The sequence below is a fragment of the Parasteatoda tepidariorum genome, chromosome 11, assembly GCF_982258835.1.
Source record: "Parasteatoda tepidariorum strain Cologne lab strain chromosome 11, Ptep-v5.0, whole genome shotgun sequence".
Classification (NCBI taxonomy): domain Eukaryota; kingdom Metazoa; phylum Arthropoda; class Arachnida; order Araneae; family Theridiidae; genus Parasteatoda; species Parasteatoda tepidariorum.
The window spans coordinates 8,257,420-8,272,823 of record NC_141765.1 but is presented as its reverse complement, the minus strand read 5'-3'; the positions used below and the strand labels follow the sequence as shown (position 1 = coordinate 8,272,823).

The 15,404-nt window shown below is 25.1% G+C and overlaps 1 protein-coding gene across 2 annotated transcripts in view; it reads right to left on the bottom strand.

Annotated features, from left to right (window-relative positions):
* LOC107455242 (neuropeptide CCHamide-1 receptor-like) overlaps positions 1 to 13,817 on the bottom strand; it is a 330,478-nt gene extending 316,661 nt beyond the window's left edge. Inside the window, exon 1 of one of the 2 annotated variants that reach the window (XM_071187546.2) lies at positions 13,701 to 13,817. The gene's annotated coding sequence lies outside the window, so the exon portion shown is untranslated. The remainder of the gene's footprint in view (positions 1 to 13,700) is intronic. The other variant, XM_071187544.2, reaches the window with a different exon arrangement.
* Between the last annotated feature and the right edge of the window lie 1,587 nt (positions 13,818 to 15,404).

Below are 15,404 nucleotides of genomic sequence, written 5' to 3'. Positions count from 1 at the left end.
CATTGCTTAATGTTGAAACGCAATACTGCTAACTTGAAATATAATTCGGTGAAAGTTTTCCGCAACCTAAATGAGGTGCAAAATTGAATCATGTTTTCGTCCACGATGAATCATAATAGATAGCATAAAATTAAGATGTTTATGAAATTTGATAATACGTTTCAACTTAGAAATACGGAACTATAACTTGATTCTATATATTTCAAAATTTGTAACTATTTGCTGTATCTTTTTAATGTACGGTTTTAAAGAGGTCATAACTTTTTTATGAGATGAAAATAGTCCTCGTCTTTGAGGAAATGGCATATAAAAATATTTTAACACTTCGTTCCAGCATTTAGCTTATTTAAGCCACATATGGTGGATGTTTATATTTTAATCAGTTTTAGCTATCATTTAGAAAATAAGCATATTAAGTTAAAATAACTGAAGTTTTCAAAATTTGTTCTGATGTTCCCCCTCAAGAAAAGTTTTAATTTTTGTAGTAGAATAGAATTAAATTAGCACGAAAAAAAATAACTAATAATTCTGATAAACGAAAAATTTTTTTTTTAGGTTTTAAAACCAGAATATACAGCATTTAAACCATTTAACCCAACAAAATTCATTTCGAAATTTTTCTATTCATATGGTAAAGGATTACAGAAATTCTATTTTTTTTCAAAATTATAGCTCTTATTACTATACATTAAGTAAAAACTACAAAACGGAATAGTAAATTTAATGTTTTATTTTTCATTTAATTGACATTGTTGTTTTTAATTTAATTGAATTGTTGTAAATTTAATGTAATGTTTTTTATACCATGCTCAAAACTATCATGATAAAATTACTAAACCAGACTTTCGTTAATAAACCACACATTACTATTACCACATTCACCAAGCTTTATCACATATTATAAAATCACATTTATCTAAAACGCTTCGGTAAAAATTAAAGAGCTTTTTGGTATTCTCTTAGAGTCAGAAATGCGGTAAATTTCACCATACTTTCTAATTGTTTTGACCATGCTTTTTATTTTTAAAGAAGACATTTTTTTTCATTTAATGTTAAAATTAACGGTGTGTTAATGACATTTTTAGTAGGATTAAAAATTAATTTCTTAAAATACGATTTAAATGGTTTTAAATTATTATTTATTGGCTTCTGTATTAACTCAAACAAACAAATTCAGGGTAAAGAGATAATACATATAATCATTAAACTATAATAATAAAAATAAAAGCCATACGTTACATAACTAAATTTAATGTTCTTAAATTTAAGAAATAACTATTTAAAATCACTTATGCAAACAAAAGAGATAAAATATTGTGCTAAATTCTTGAAGCTTTTTCTTTCAAATTTTAATTAATATCCATAAACTTGGATTTTATTTCTCAAATTTTGTATGCAATGGCGAGCATAAACAATTTAATTTATTCACTATTGGCGAAAGTATATATTTTTTTCTAGTCCGGAACAAAAAACTCGTTAAAGTTAGGCCAAAACTTACTTTGAAAAATATGCATTATAAAACTTTACTTTTTTAATTTTTAAAGAATGTGAGCCGCAGTGAAAGCAAGATCTTGTTTGTTATTTTCAATGCTTTGGTGAAAGTATTTTATATGCTTTATATAGTTTCTTTTTTTAAATTTAAATTTATGAAATATGGGATTTAGTTTTCTTCAACGATAGTTTTGCTGCTGTATTTTTCTTACTGATAAAATATTTTTTGTACTAAAGAAGTTTCTTAAGAATACTTTTTTAACTATAATTGTTTTTTATTTTGATTACCTGTTTTCTATTTATATATAATAGCTAAAAGCGTTTGAAATATAAACTTGTTAAATTTGTAAAAAAATGTGCCATATTTTATTTTAAAACTAGCGGTGTACTTGAATATTTTAATAAAAATATTAGTTGGAATTAAATATTGTAAATATTTGCATAATGTAAAATATATTATATAATACATATATTATATATATTATATAATACATACATTATATGTATTATATAATACATATATTATATATATTATGTAATACATATATTATATATATTATGTATACAAATATTATATAACACATAATGTATAAGAGAAAAATTAAAATGCTTTAAAGAAAATAATTCTTAAGTTATTATTATTGCTTAAATGAAAATAGCAACTTCAAACAAAAGAAAAAATAGACAAACCGGGATATTCTTTATTTTTAAATAATTAATTCATATTATACTTCCTTAATAAAAATTTCGTTACATAACATTGCATTCAAAGTCACCAAACTAATATTATTTTTTTGTGAAAATGTAGTATTCAAAAAATATCCAGTGAGATTTTGAGTTTCAAGTTCTCCATATTTTTACATAACTTTAGGAAAGAGATAAAAATTATATTAAGTGATTATTTGTTATTAAATAAAATATTTTTCAACTTTTGAAATTAACAATGACTTACGAAGTATAAGATAGAAACATCTAAGCATCAAAAAATGTAGATTGTAAGCATGAGAAGTATTATACCTTTGTTTGGAACATTTTTCACATGAAATCTTCATGTATTAGCTGAATTTTCATGTAAATTTCCACAGCTCTTGCTATGTAATAACTTAGTTTTCTGTTTAATAAACAGATGGCAGCACAATATTTTAATTGAGCCCTATATACAATAGTTATAAGTCTTTTCTCTAATGTTAATGAATGTTTTCAAATAAAGTTGCAGAAATGCTGGCAGCATTTCTATACTTCTAAGAGTAATTAAATATATATCTTGAACATTTTTAAACATCTTCGTAATTTACCAATTTCACGAACACGATATTCGCTAAATTTTTAAATTTTTTTATATATTCTGGGGGAAGACAGTTCCACTTTAGATAATGTTTGCGCACAGTTATAAAATACTGCAGTGTATTGAAAATTTCATGAATCAGAATTTATAAATAACTAAGCTTAAATATTATTCTGCTAACTAGTTTTCTTAAACTTCTTGACCATCTAATATGAAAAATAGTGTGGTTTTAGGTACTGATATTTGTGGTTCAATGATAAAAAAGAATGTTCTTAGAGAGAGGAGAAAGACTTTAGATTTTAATCTTCTTATGTTGCGAAAATGCTATTTTTTTCCCCAAAAGAAAAGGTTATCAACTAGTGAATACTCAAAAAAATGTTAGGATCTTATTTTTATCAACTGGTATATACCTCGAAAAATTCTTAAAGTCAAAGAATTTCATTTTGTACTCATAAAAATTTTTTACGAGTTAATATCTAATCAAATAAATACTTTAGATTTCTATAGCAAAGTTCAATAATTGCTAGATACGTTATTTTTTAGGAAACAAAAAAAGCTCTATATGGAATTACGAATGACCTAACTCAATAATATTTTTTACATATTTTTTAAGTACTTTATAGAATACAATAAAGAAAAAAAGTGCAGTTTCTTAAGTTATATATATTATAGACGTAGAGTAATATAGACGGAGAGTAGTATAGAGTATTATAGACGTAGAAAAAAAAAACCATGTAAAATCACCGTACTGTATGTTAATGTCAGCTCTGGCAATAATGAAACCATAATTCTTGTTAAGAAAACTAAATATACAATATTTAAACCACTCATTCAGAATTTTTTTCTGTTCATATATTAACGGTTAACGGAAATTTAGATTTTTAAAATTATGGTTGTTATTACTACAAATTTAGTAAGCCATGCAAAACTGAAAAGCAAATCTAACTGAATAAATGGTTAATCCAAGTTCTAAGGTATCATGATAAAATTACCAAATTTTATCACATTTACCAAATTTTATCCCATAATATACCATGTTTAATTGTTAATTTTACCAAAATCATATCATATTTAATCAAATGAATAGAATTAAAAGAATATGTAGAAATGTTTATTTATCCAAAAAAGCAAATTGACAAACTTTTTCAAAATTTGATAAAAAAAAAAGCGAAGGATACTGATCTAATGTAATTAAGTTCTACATAAAATCATTGAGTTTATTATAAGTTATTATTCTTAATAAATTTACTGAAAACTTCTTTGATAACTAAATTTATAATTTTACAATGTGCCAATCCATTTCGGGTAAATCATGTTTCTCTTTCTCTCTCTCTCTCTCTCTCTCTCTCTCTCTCTCTCTCTCTCTCTCTCTCTCTCTCTCTCTCTCTCTCTCTCTCTCTCTCTCTTTTAAATAAATGTTAATCTTCTAAAATCCTTAAAATTTTATAATTAAATATCAACTTTATTAATTATAAACATCTTTAAATTATCCAGCATAATATTATTAACTTGCTCACATCCATTTTTGGGCTAATCCTTTGGTAGCTAACAAATCAAACGAGCTTCAGTAATGCAGTAAGAATGCGCCATAAAACAAAATCCCTCTATTTACGCTTCTAACTCCATTTGTGCTTCTGTTTTGAAATTTTGTAGTCTGGCAATTTTATTGCGAAAATATTTTAAATCATTCTTGAAAAATTTTCCGTTTATGTAAGTTCATTTGTTTTCGAAACTCGCTTTATAGATTTCGCTTTGCATTTGGTTCTGTATTTTCCTTATATTTTATTTTCTGTTTTCTCGTGATATATTTTTTACTTAATATGTTCTTTTTCCGTTTAAATTTTCTAGATTGCTCCTCACGCTACTGCATTAATGTATTTTGCTTTGGGTATATTTGCACAATATTAGAAAGCACTCCTTTATCCGGATATAATCGTGTGAGCTGATGAAGTGATTATATCGTTTCATTTTTTTGTTTTCCAGCCTTTTTATATTTTTTTTTACTTTTTTAAAAAATTTTCGTTAAAAGTATTTTATTTTAATAACTTTTTTCTTCTTCTCTTTGCATTAATCTTTATTATTTTACTTGCTTTCTCTATATTTTTAATACACACACACACACACATATATATATATATATATATATATATATATATATATATATATATATATATATATATATAGTATGAAATTTATGACAAATATCATTTTTTGGATATCAGCATAATATGTTTGAAACTGTTTTTATGCTCTTCAGCGTATTTATTGTAGACATTTAGCGTCTTTAGGGGGGAAACTAACTTCAGTAGCATTAAGTACAACTAAATTGCACATAAAACATAAAAAGAACAAACCACACTTTCAGTTTGCCCTTGGCATTATGCTGATCGTGCGTCACTCAGAAGATTATTAAACCTCATTGAAAATCAGCAACTTGTATTTTAATACTTCTCAAGAGTAAATATTTGAATTTCAAATAACAGAACTTCTTTGATAATGCGTAATACTCACCGATATTTGAAATTTATTTTAAGAATAAATAAATAAATGCCTCGTCTTAAAGTATTTGTTAGGGTACGTTTTAGTTAATATTTTATTACATATTTTCGATAAATATATAAAATATTGGATATATTTGCTTGCATGTATTTATTGTTTTCTTACTAATGCTTATGAATTAAGAATAAGTACAACTGTATGAATATATTTTTCATTATTGGTAAGAAATGACCTTTTTTGTAAGGCTTTTCTAGATTTCTTTAATAAATATATAAAATAATAAATAATCTAGATAAAACATAATATTTCATAATTCAAGTTTAATATAATGCGACTCAAGTTTAATACGTATAATGCGACTTAATATAATGCAATCAAGTTCTGACAAATAAAACTATAAATAGTTTACTAAATAAGTTTTCTAAATAAAAAGAATAAGAATAAGTTTGTTAATGTATTCAATAATGTTTTTTAAGTTTTAAATGAAGAGTAAGCAAATAAATGCATATTTTCACGGTTTTATTAAAAAATGTCATTTTCAGTTAAAGGGGTTCAGTAGGCGATATATCAATAATTCTATAACTGACTTTTTCTGGTGTACCTTTTCTAAGAAACTACCTATACGATCTCTTTGTAATTTTTTGGAGATATTTGAGATTATATCAGTATTATGATGTGATAATATTTTAGACAGGATAATGTTTTGACAGGATGTGATAATGTTTTGAAAGGTATAGTTTTTCAGTTATAAAAGGTTTTTGATGAAACTTTTTAAAAAAATTAAAAGTTCTCAGTTCATAATTTTTCTAAAAAATTTTCTGCCGAAGTATTAACAATTATCACAATGTGAGCATGCATATGGAAATATTTTGCAGAAAAGAACTGAAGTAATATCTTGTTTAGATGCCAAGAAAAAGTACATCAGAAAAAGTCAACTTTAGCATTATTGGTATATGCTGTACTGACTCCCCTTAAGATTTTATCATATTTATGAGATAAATAATGAACATCTTTGATAATATATTGATAGCATTTACTGACTGAAGTATGATTAAATTAATGAAGTTAAAAACCATTGTTACAACACTTCATAATAGCAGGCAGAGTGGTTGTTACAATGAGCTTATCTTTATAGCGAACTTGTTGTTATAAACAAATACATATGCAATGTTATAATTGTTGTAAAAGAGACTCGAATAAGATTTAAGAGTATTTGATAACACTAAATATTGATTTCAATTGTATTGATAGCTGACAAGAAGGAAAATGTGGGGGGATTGCTAATTGCGGTTTGCAATCCCCCCACAAGGAAATTGAACAATAAAATTAAAAGAAAATAATTTAAATGGTGCTACATTTATTGTTTATAAGCGTAAAGGAGTAAAATATTGTGCAGAAAATAAGGTGATATTATGATTGTCTTTTACTTTTCTACATTAATAGCGAAAAAAAAATTTCTATTTTTTTTTCCGAATAATATTGCTCCTCTAAATATATAAGAAGCAAAAGATTCCGGCAAAATCACCATACTTGTATGGTAAAAACATTTGCGGAGAAAGAAACCACAATTCTAAGAAATAAACCAAAATATACGGTAATTAAACCAGTCTTATGTTAATTTTACCATTCTTTGTTTTACGGTGTACCATAAATTCTGTTATTCAAAATTATAGTTCTACTTACAATACATTTAGTAACAAATACAAATCTCAAAAGCAAATGTAACCAAATAAATGGTTTTCGTGCCATGCTCTAAAGATACCAAAATGATCTTCAGGAGGGTAAATCTTTAACCATTTAATTGGTAATTTTAACCTTCTGATGTCTTTGCCTCTTACCTAATACTAGAGGGGAAATAATCTGTTTACAGTTCTACTGTTTATTTAAAATGGCAGTCTATTTAAATGGAGTTAGATGAATGTTAATTATTTTTTATTCTAATATAATTTTTCAATTATGACGAGGGTTACTAGGACTAGATTGATGACGTCAATTGTTTAATTAAAGTGTTTTAAAGATACTAAATTCAGATGTATCATACTATGAGGTCTGTTTTATTCATCTCTTATGAGATTTATCTATTTATTTCTCTTATTTATTTATTTAATTACATATATGAGCTTCTTTGTAAATACAAGGAACGGCTTAAAACTCTTTTCATTTTGAAAAACAGATAGCACAATCTTACGAAAGATAGCAAAAATGTACATCGAATGGGATTTGAACCCACTACATATACGCTTCAAAACCATGCATTATTATGGTCTTTATTGCTGGGGGTGTTGCCCTTCTTCCAGACGCTCAGAAGTGTAGAGGTAGTGGGTTCAATGTCTCTGTGCTGTTTTTCTCACTTTTATACTGTCTCTTCTGCAATTCGACAAGGCATAAGCAATTATTTCCTTTAGGCATACGTCCCTATATGTGTATCTAAACCACGGTTCCCAGTAGAACACCGAAGTCAAGCATCACTATCTGCGGTCAATGTGCAGGTGGGTGACCGCATTGGTCAGTTTTCAAAGGGACAGAGGGTGCTCGGTATCAGTTCTTGTTAAACCGTGTAGTGCTCAACTTCGCACTCAGGTCGTCGGGCTACCAAAACACTAAAATCATCTCTTCTGCAGAGGATTAAAATTGTGATGGCATGTCTTCGGATCATCATCAGGGATGTTTTCCAGACCGTCGGCAATAAACCATTGAGAGGTAAACCAACAACAACAACAAATATGTATCTAAACCAAATTTATTTATTTACTTTTACATATTCATGGTTACGCTTCGATTCGAACCCACTACCTCCATTTTAAATTGCTTTTGGGGGAGACTATTTTCACTATTAGTTTTGTTTTCGTATCATAACTGTTTTGACTCAAAAAGGAATTCTCGTAATATGCCCTACTCGTTACATCAACCTTTTACCGTGTTTTTGTTTCATGTCATGGACCAAAATCTTTTTTGCTAATGTTTCATTATGAATATTTCATAAATATATAAAATATTTGATTGGTTAGTATATAATATATACAGTAATATTTCTTATTTAAAATAAAAATAATGAGTAAAGAAATAAATGCATATTTTTCTATTTTTGCTTTAAAAAAATCTATTTTACTTAATGTCTCATGACAACTAGTTTATAAATATTTTATAAATATTTTAAAAGTATTACAAAAAAATTAAATATAATAACATTCATCATTAAAAATTTAAATTATGAATAAGTACGTGAATACATATTCTGTAAACCAATACGTATACCATATTCTGTATGTGTATGGCCTATTATTGGTAAAAAACCCTTTTTAGTTAATTTTTTTAAAAAAAACTTATTTGATAAATATATAAAATATTGGATAATTTCTAATAAAAATAATGCATATTTTTTATACAACTATTGAAAGTGATAGTTTTTAAAAGAAAATTCCTCGCTCATTAATAATTAAGAAAAATAATTATGATAACATTTATCATTAAAAATTTAAGTTATGAATACGTGAATGCATATTCTTTATGATATTGGTAAAAAAAAATCATTTTTAGTTAATGTTTTTCTTTAAATTTATTTGATATTATATAAAAGAAGGATAATTTATAATAAAAATAATACATAGTTTTTTCATAAATCTATAAAAATTGATAATTTTTAAAAGAAAATTTCTCCTTTATTCTTTTCCACAGAAGCTTCGGGATATATTCACATTATCAGTTTAAACATATTTTGATGAATGGATTCATAGCATTTGCTACAGCTTGTTCCCTTCCGCTTCTTTGGTTTTCACCGCCTTTTACTGACTGTTTATGACGGGAGGAGTCATATTTCATTTTTTATTTCAACATTCAATTTATGAACAGAGAAAAAATCTCAACTATTATATATGCCGCTGGCAATATAAGATATTCTTTTATTTTAAAGTCATTTTTTACAATGAAAATCACGCTTTCTTAAAGAGGATTCTTTTTGAATAAAGGAAAACAAAAAATTAATGATATGTTTGACTAGTATTATTTTATTTGAATTAAAGATGTGTGAATGAAGCATATTTAAATGTTGTTGAAATGTAATGTTTTAGTTTCATTTGACTTGTTGAATATAAATGATATAAAACGTTATTGGATTTAAAAGTAGGAAATATTATCGGAAAATATGTGAAAGTATGTTACTGAAATACAGTAGACTATAATATCGTTACATAATGGAAGTTCATTGTTATTATACATAACCAAAACTGATGAACTATTCATAACTATCATTTATAACAATGTACACAATATAAATAGGTAAGAAGACACAAGTGATACAATAAAAAAACTTTTGACTTGTTGATTATGCATGATATAAGAAGTTAATGAACTCCTAAGTAGGAAAATTTATCAAAGAATAAGTAAAGGTAAATTATAGAATATGTAAATTATTTCAATTCAGTAGGGGGAAATATACTTAAATCATAGAAATCCGCAGTTATTAAACATAAATCAAACACATGGAATAATCATAACATTTATAACAACATATATAAAGTAAATAGAAAAATAAGATGCATATATAACAATAAAAGATAAAAAGAAAACTGCTGCTCTTAAATTTACAACTAAGCAATAAGGTTCTCTTTGGTGCTTAAGTCTGTAATCGTACCATTTTGAGCTCCACTCAGAAGGCAAGACATTTTGGAATCCAGCATTGGGACAAATGAAGCACTTTTGAATGGAATTTACCCTTGTTATGTTATACAAAAAAATTTTTTATTTATGATGTTATGAATGTATAAATGTTTATGATACTTTAATGTAAATAGATACTTTCTAATAGTAGGTTGGGTATAGGAAAAGCTGACCTTTTTAAAATTACAAAAATTGACCTTTTTTTTTCTTAGTTACCCCAAATAATATTTTCTACTTTCACATCAACACACTGTAAAAAATGAATAATCAAATATCTCGTAATTTTCTTTGATTTTGACGATGCCCATTCCTGGTATAAGCTCTGAACAAAAATATTGTCAAAGTGACGAAACGCCAAAGTATCGTCACTTCATCCAGAAACGAATTTTGTCAAAACTAATTAAATATCTCATCATTCCATTTTTCCAAAAGAAAAGAAAACTCGTAGTGTCTAATGTATTTAACTTACCTAATAATCGCTTTAACAAGAGCACCAAATAGACAGCACAACACAATAAGGACAAATAGTTAAATTATATCCATGCTAGCAGAGGGATTCGAACCCCGAATCTCCTAGTACGAGGACAGCTCATTGAACATCATATGCATCGGCCATTCTATTGAAGTTCTAATTTCGTCATTCTAGGTAACAATCTCCCACAATGTACTACGATGAGGTTTCGAATTGAGAAAACATTTCTGTAATTTATTTGAGAGTTCACGTTTCGTCATAAATCACGTGATTTCGCGACGAAATGATTCTCAAAATTAACGAAATACTTCTCAAGGATTGCTAAATCATCGAAAATCAAAGTTTCATTTCTCAGAGTGCATTAAACTACTTGTAAGTAAAGTATGAAATGTTTGAAATTAGTTCACCTTTAATTTTTTTATTAAATAGTTATTAAAAAATTTCGAACACTTTTAGTGCTTTTATTGCATTTCTCTACAAAACGCTTCCTAATAATATACAAATAATAAAATTATTGCATATTTTTCTTGAAAATTATATTTAATAATCTAATAATTTATCATACTTTTTTTGAAAAAGCACTAACCGTTACTCTTAATTCCATTATCTATTATCTCTGTTATTGGTGTCTATTATCTCTTAATTTTATATTAAAGTGAATGCTTTGTTATACGATTTCTAAAACAGAATTACATAGCCAGGATTGCAAATTTTCTAGAAAAGAGCTCTTTTTCTAAAACGATAGTTTATTTTTATCCTAAATAAGAAAATCATTAATTTTTATCTTAGCTACCGGAAAAACTTTTTGTATTAATATTAGTAATTTATAATGTATTTCTGGTATTAAATTAAAGAGAACAAATAATACAAACTTTTGCATTTGTGTTCTTAGCTTAGTTTTTAGCATAAGAGTTTATCAGGTAGTCTTTTTTTTCAGAAAACCTTAACATTTACACTCATCTTTTCAATCGTAAAATGCATTTTCTATTACTATTAGAATGGTGAAAATGCATTATTGTATATTTAGAGATATAGTATAGCTAGTATTATTGTATGTCTAGAGATGACAGAAAATATTACTATTTTTGTATATTTGAACAAATAGTTGATTTTCTTAAAGCAATAGTTTGTCAAAAAATTTTAGTATACTTATGATCATTTTATGCTCGTCCTTTCGTTTAAAAAAATCTGTCGTCTCTTAACGTTTTATGAAAAACGTTTTACTAGATTTTTTTTTCAAATTTAAAATTTGTATGTTGATATCAAATCATTCTGTATATAGAAATATTTTACATTTTACTTTCATTTAATAAAATTTTATAAGTAAACTAAAATATTCATCAAATTATTTTCATTTTACTTTAAAACTGTTTGGCTTTCAATTTGTGCTACACTGTAAAAAATTGCATATCAAATTACGGTGAAAATTAGTACCGGCACTCATATCTGCATAATTTTTACCGTAATGCAATTAATTTTTTATAGTCTAATATATTTATAAATATTTTCATAAAAAACGAAATGAGTTTCATTGTAAACTAAAATTTTAATAATATCTCAATCTCTCCCTCTATACATATATATATATATATATATATATATATATATATATATATATATATATATATATATATATATATATATATATATATATATATATATATATATATATATATATATATATATATATATATATATATATATATATATATATATATATATATATATATATATATATATATATATATATATATATATATATATATATATATATAATAGCTAATAAATTATTTTTTTTTAAAGAAGACCATTTTGGTATCATGAAATATACTTATTGATGTTGGTATTACAATAAATATTCAATCAATGAAGAAAATTGATCATAACATTTCTGAACAGAACAAGATATTCTCAAAAGATTTAATAATCCATAAAAAATGATCTAATTATTTTGATCAGTCTAATTATTTTGTATATAAAAAAATGAGGCTTGGAAAAAGTTTCAACGACAATAATGATGGTAAAATGCAAATCCATGTTTTGAAATTTGACCGCAGATTTCAATAAATATTTTCCTTCAGACTAGTGGAAGTATTTTTGTATTCTTCTATCGTTTTGTTGATCACATGCTAATTTAATCTTAAAATTTAGATCACGTTTCTAAATTAAATATTTAAAATGACATTTTATTATAGTAATAATATTTCTATATTTATTTTCATATACTTAAAACAAGTAAAATAAGAATTGCATTAGCCATAAAAATATAAAAAATGTCTGTAACCTGTATGAGTCAATGATTATAAATAATTTAAATTTCCTCTTATATCTTTATGCATAAGGGAATAAAATTTTAATCTTACATTATTCATAAATAAAGGAAGTTTAAAACTTGAGCGAAGTTTCATTTGAAATCATTATTTAATACTTTTCATAAGTGTGAATTTATTTATAAAGTATAATTTTCTTTTTTGGATGTTTATACAAATAGTTTAACAAACTTTAAAATATTAGATTTACTTTAATTATTATTTTAATTTAAATAAATATAATTAATGAATAAATAAATGAAATTAATAAATGAATAGGTGCATTTAAAAAATAATTAAATTTAAAAAAATCTTAAAATATAATTATTAATAAATGCAATTAATTATTCTATTTATTCAAATTATTCATTTAATTAAATTAATATAATTTATAACAAATTGAACAAAGTATTACTTGAATAAATAAAAATCTTTTTCATTCAAGTTTTCAGTTCGATAAGCAATTCTGTTGATTTTAATATTGATAAAAATACTTGCATGTTTTAAAAGTGATATATCATTTCATTTAATGTCACAAAGACTACTTCCTTGTGGAAATAATTATTCAATAATTTATTTTTTCCTAAAAAAAAAACCAGAAAACAAATAGAATCCACGAAAAATTTTGAAATTAAAAATTTATGCTCTTTTTAGTTGTCTTAAACAGATAACATATATAAGCATTTAAAATAAATAAATTTAGCAGGACAAATTAGAATGGTTATAACATTTTTTCAAATTTTTTAATACAAATTTGACTATTTGTAAAATTTAAAATCGCATAAATTTTTTAAAAAACAACTAATTAAGGATAAATAAAACTTACCGTTATAATATTTCAATGGAATTTTTTTGTAATTATGTCTAAAAAATTTTACTACTTTCTGTTCAAATTTATTGTGGTGACTAACTGAAATTGGATATATTTTTCACGTATAAACTTTTAAAGGGTTGCAAAGATATTAAAAAAAAGTGTTTCAATGCTTACTTTAAACAACGTGAATGCTTGCTTTATGCAATGTTTAGGAGCTCTCAACATGAAAACTGCGACTTTTCTTAAAACGCTCTGACTTGTAGAGCTCATTTACTGACGGTGAAGAGTTTTTGTAGTTAAGAAAAGATGGAGTAGCGCCACCCAGCGGAATATCTCTAAATATCTTCAAGTAAAATGTTGGGGGTGGTAGTGAAACCATTGTGTCAGTTGATTCAGAGACCACCCCCAGAGAAGAAAAACAAAGGGACCCCAGATTACTGGCCGTATCGTTATTAGCTTTCTTACTACAACACTCCACCAGTTGGAGTTATAAATAGCTTTTCGACTCTTTTTTCAACTAAGTACTATTTCCCCCTTTTCATTCTTTTCCCCCATAAATATCAACTTCCTATATGCATATATATATATATATATATATATATATATATATATATATATATATATATATATATATATATATATATATATATATATATATTGCGAAAAAATGACAAATGCGGAAAGGGGTTTTTAATATAAATGAAGTCAGTTAAATTATTACTAAATATCGGTAACATTGGTGTCTGGATAATTAAATATCATCTTGATTAAACTTTTCATTAAAACTTTCATCAGAATTTTCAGATAACTTAAATGTTATATGTATTCACAATTTAAAATGCTTTATGTACTCACAATTTGGTTTTATGTATTCACAAAATTTAAAAAATATATATATTTACTTTTCATTTAGAAATAAAATTTTGATGCTCTGATGTGTTGATATGAATTTAAATATTTTATTGGTAAAATAGAAAATGAGAATCTAAATTAAAACAAGTGCGCTTGCTTTTAAAAAAATAAAGATAACTTAGAAATTATTATATTATCCTGGTTGGTTGGTGTCGTATCCTCTATTGAATCATATTTTATGGTGTGCTTGAAAAGTTTTTGTTATTTCTATGGCATTAAAAGAATACAAATCCTCTTCTGTGGGGTAGTTTCAGAGGTGAAGGCCTGCAGCGCCTGCAGGGCAGTTAAAAACATGATATGGTGTCAGTTCCACATTAAGACAGTTGCCACAGTTTTGATATATATATTATCCAGCAATATTATCCTAGTTTGTGTTTATGATTGAAAAAACTGAATATACTGAATTGATATTTCTTATTGATCGTAAACGAAAATATAAATGAAAAAATGAAATTTGTATATAGGCAGCAGTTTTCACCTTTTTGTCATGCAAATGAAAGAATAAGCTTGTTTGCTTCTTTATTGTGATTATATAAATACGTTTTAATTACCTTTCCAATGAAATGGAAAATAGCCAATATGCATAATCATATTCATTTAACTACTTAAATTCTAAGCTTTATGTCATATAATTACTTTGATAGTATATAAAGTTCAAGTTCATAAATTCCCTTGAAACCTAACGAAACCTGATTCTAGATGCTATGAAACTTGAACTACTAATCTATTCGGTTTTAATATCTTAATATCTCTAATAAATTAGGGATGTTTATTCAGATGATAAACGGTTTCCGTGTTTATTTACAATCTTTTATTTAAAGGCGTTAAAAATAACTCATATCCATTTGCAAGCTTTCAAGTAAAAATGTTGCTCTAGTAAATCAAATAAAAGAATTAAGTAAGATATTATTTACGCCGTATTTCTCCTAATCCTTTAAATAAGTAAAAAATTATAACAGAACATTT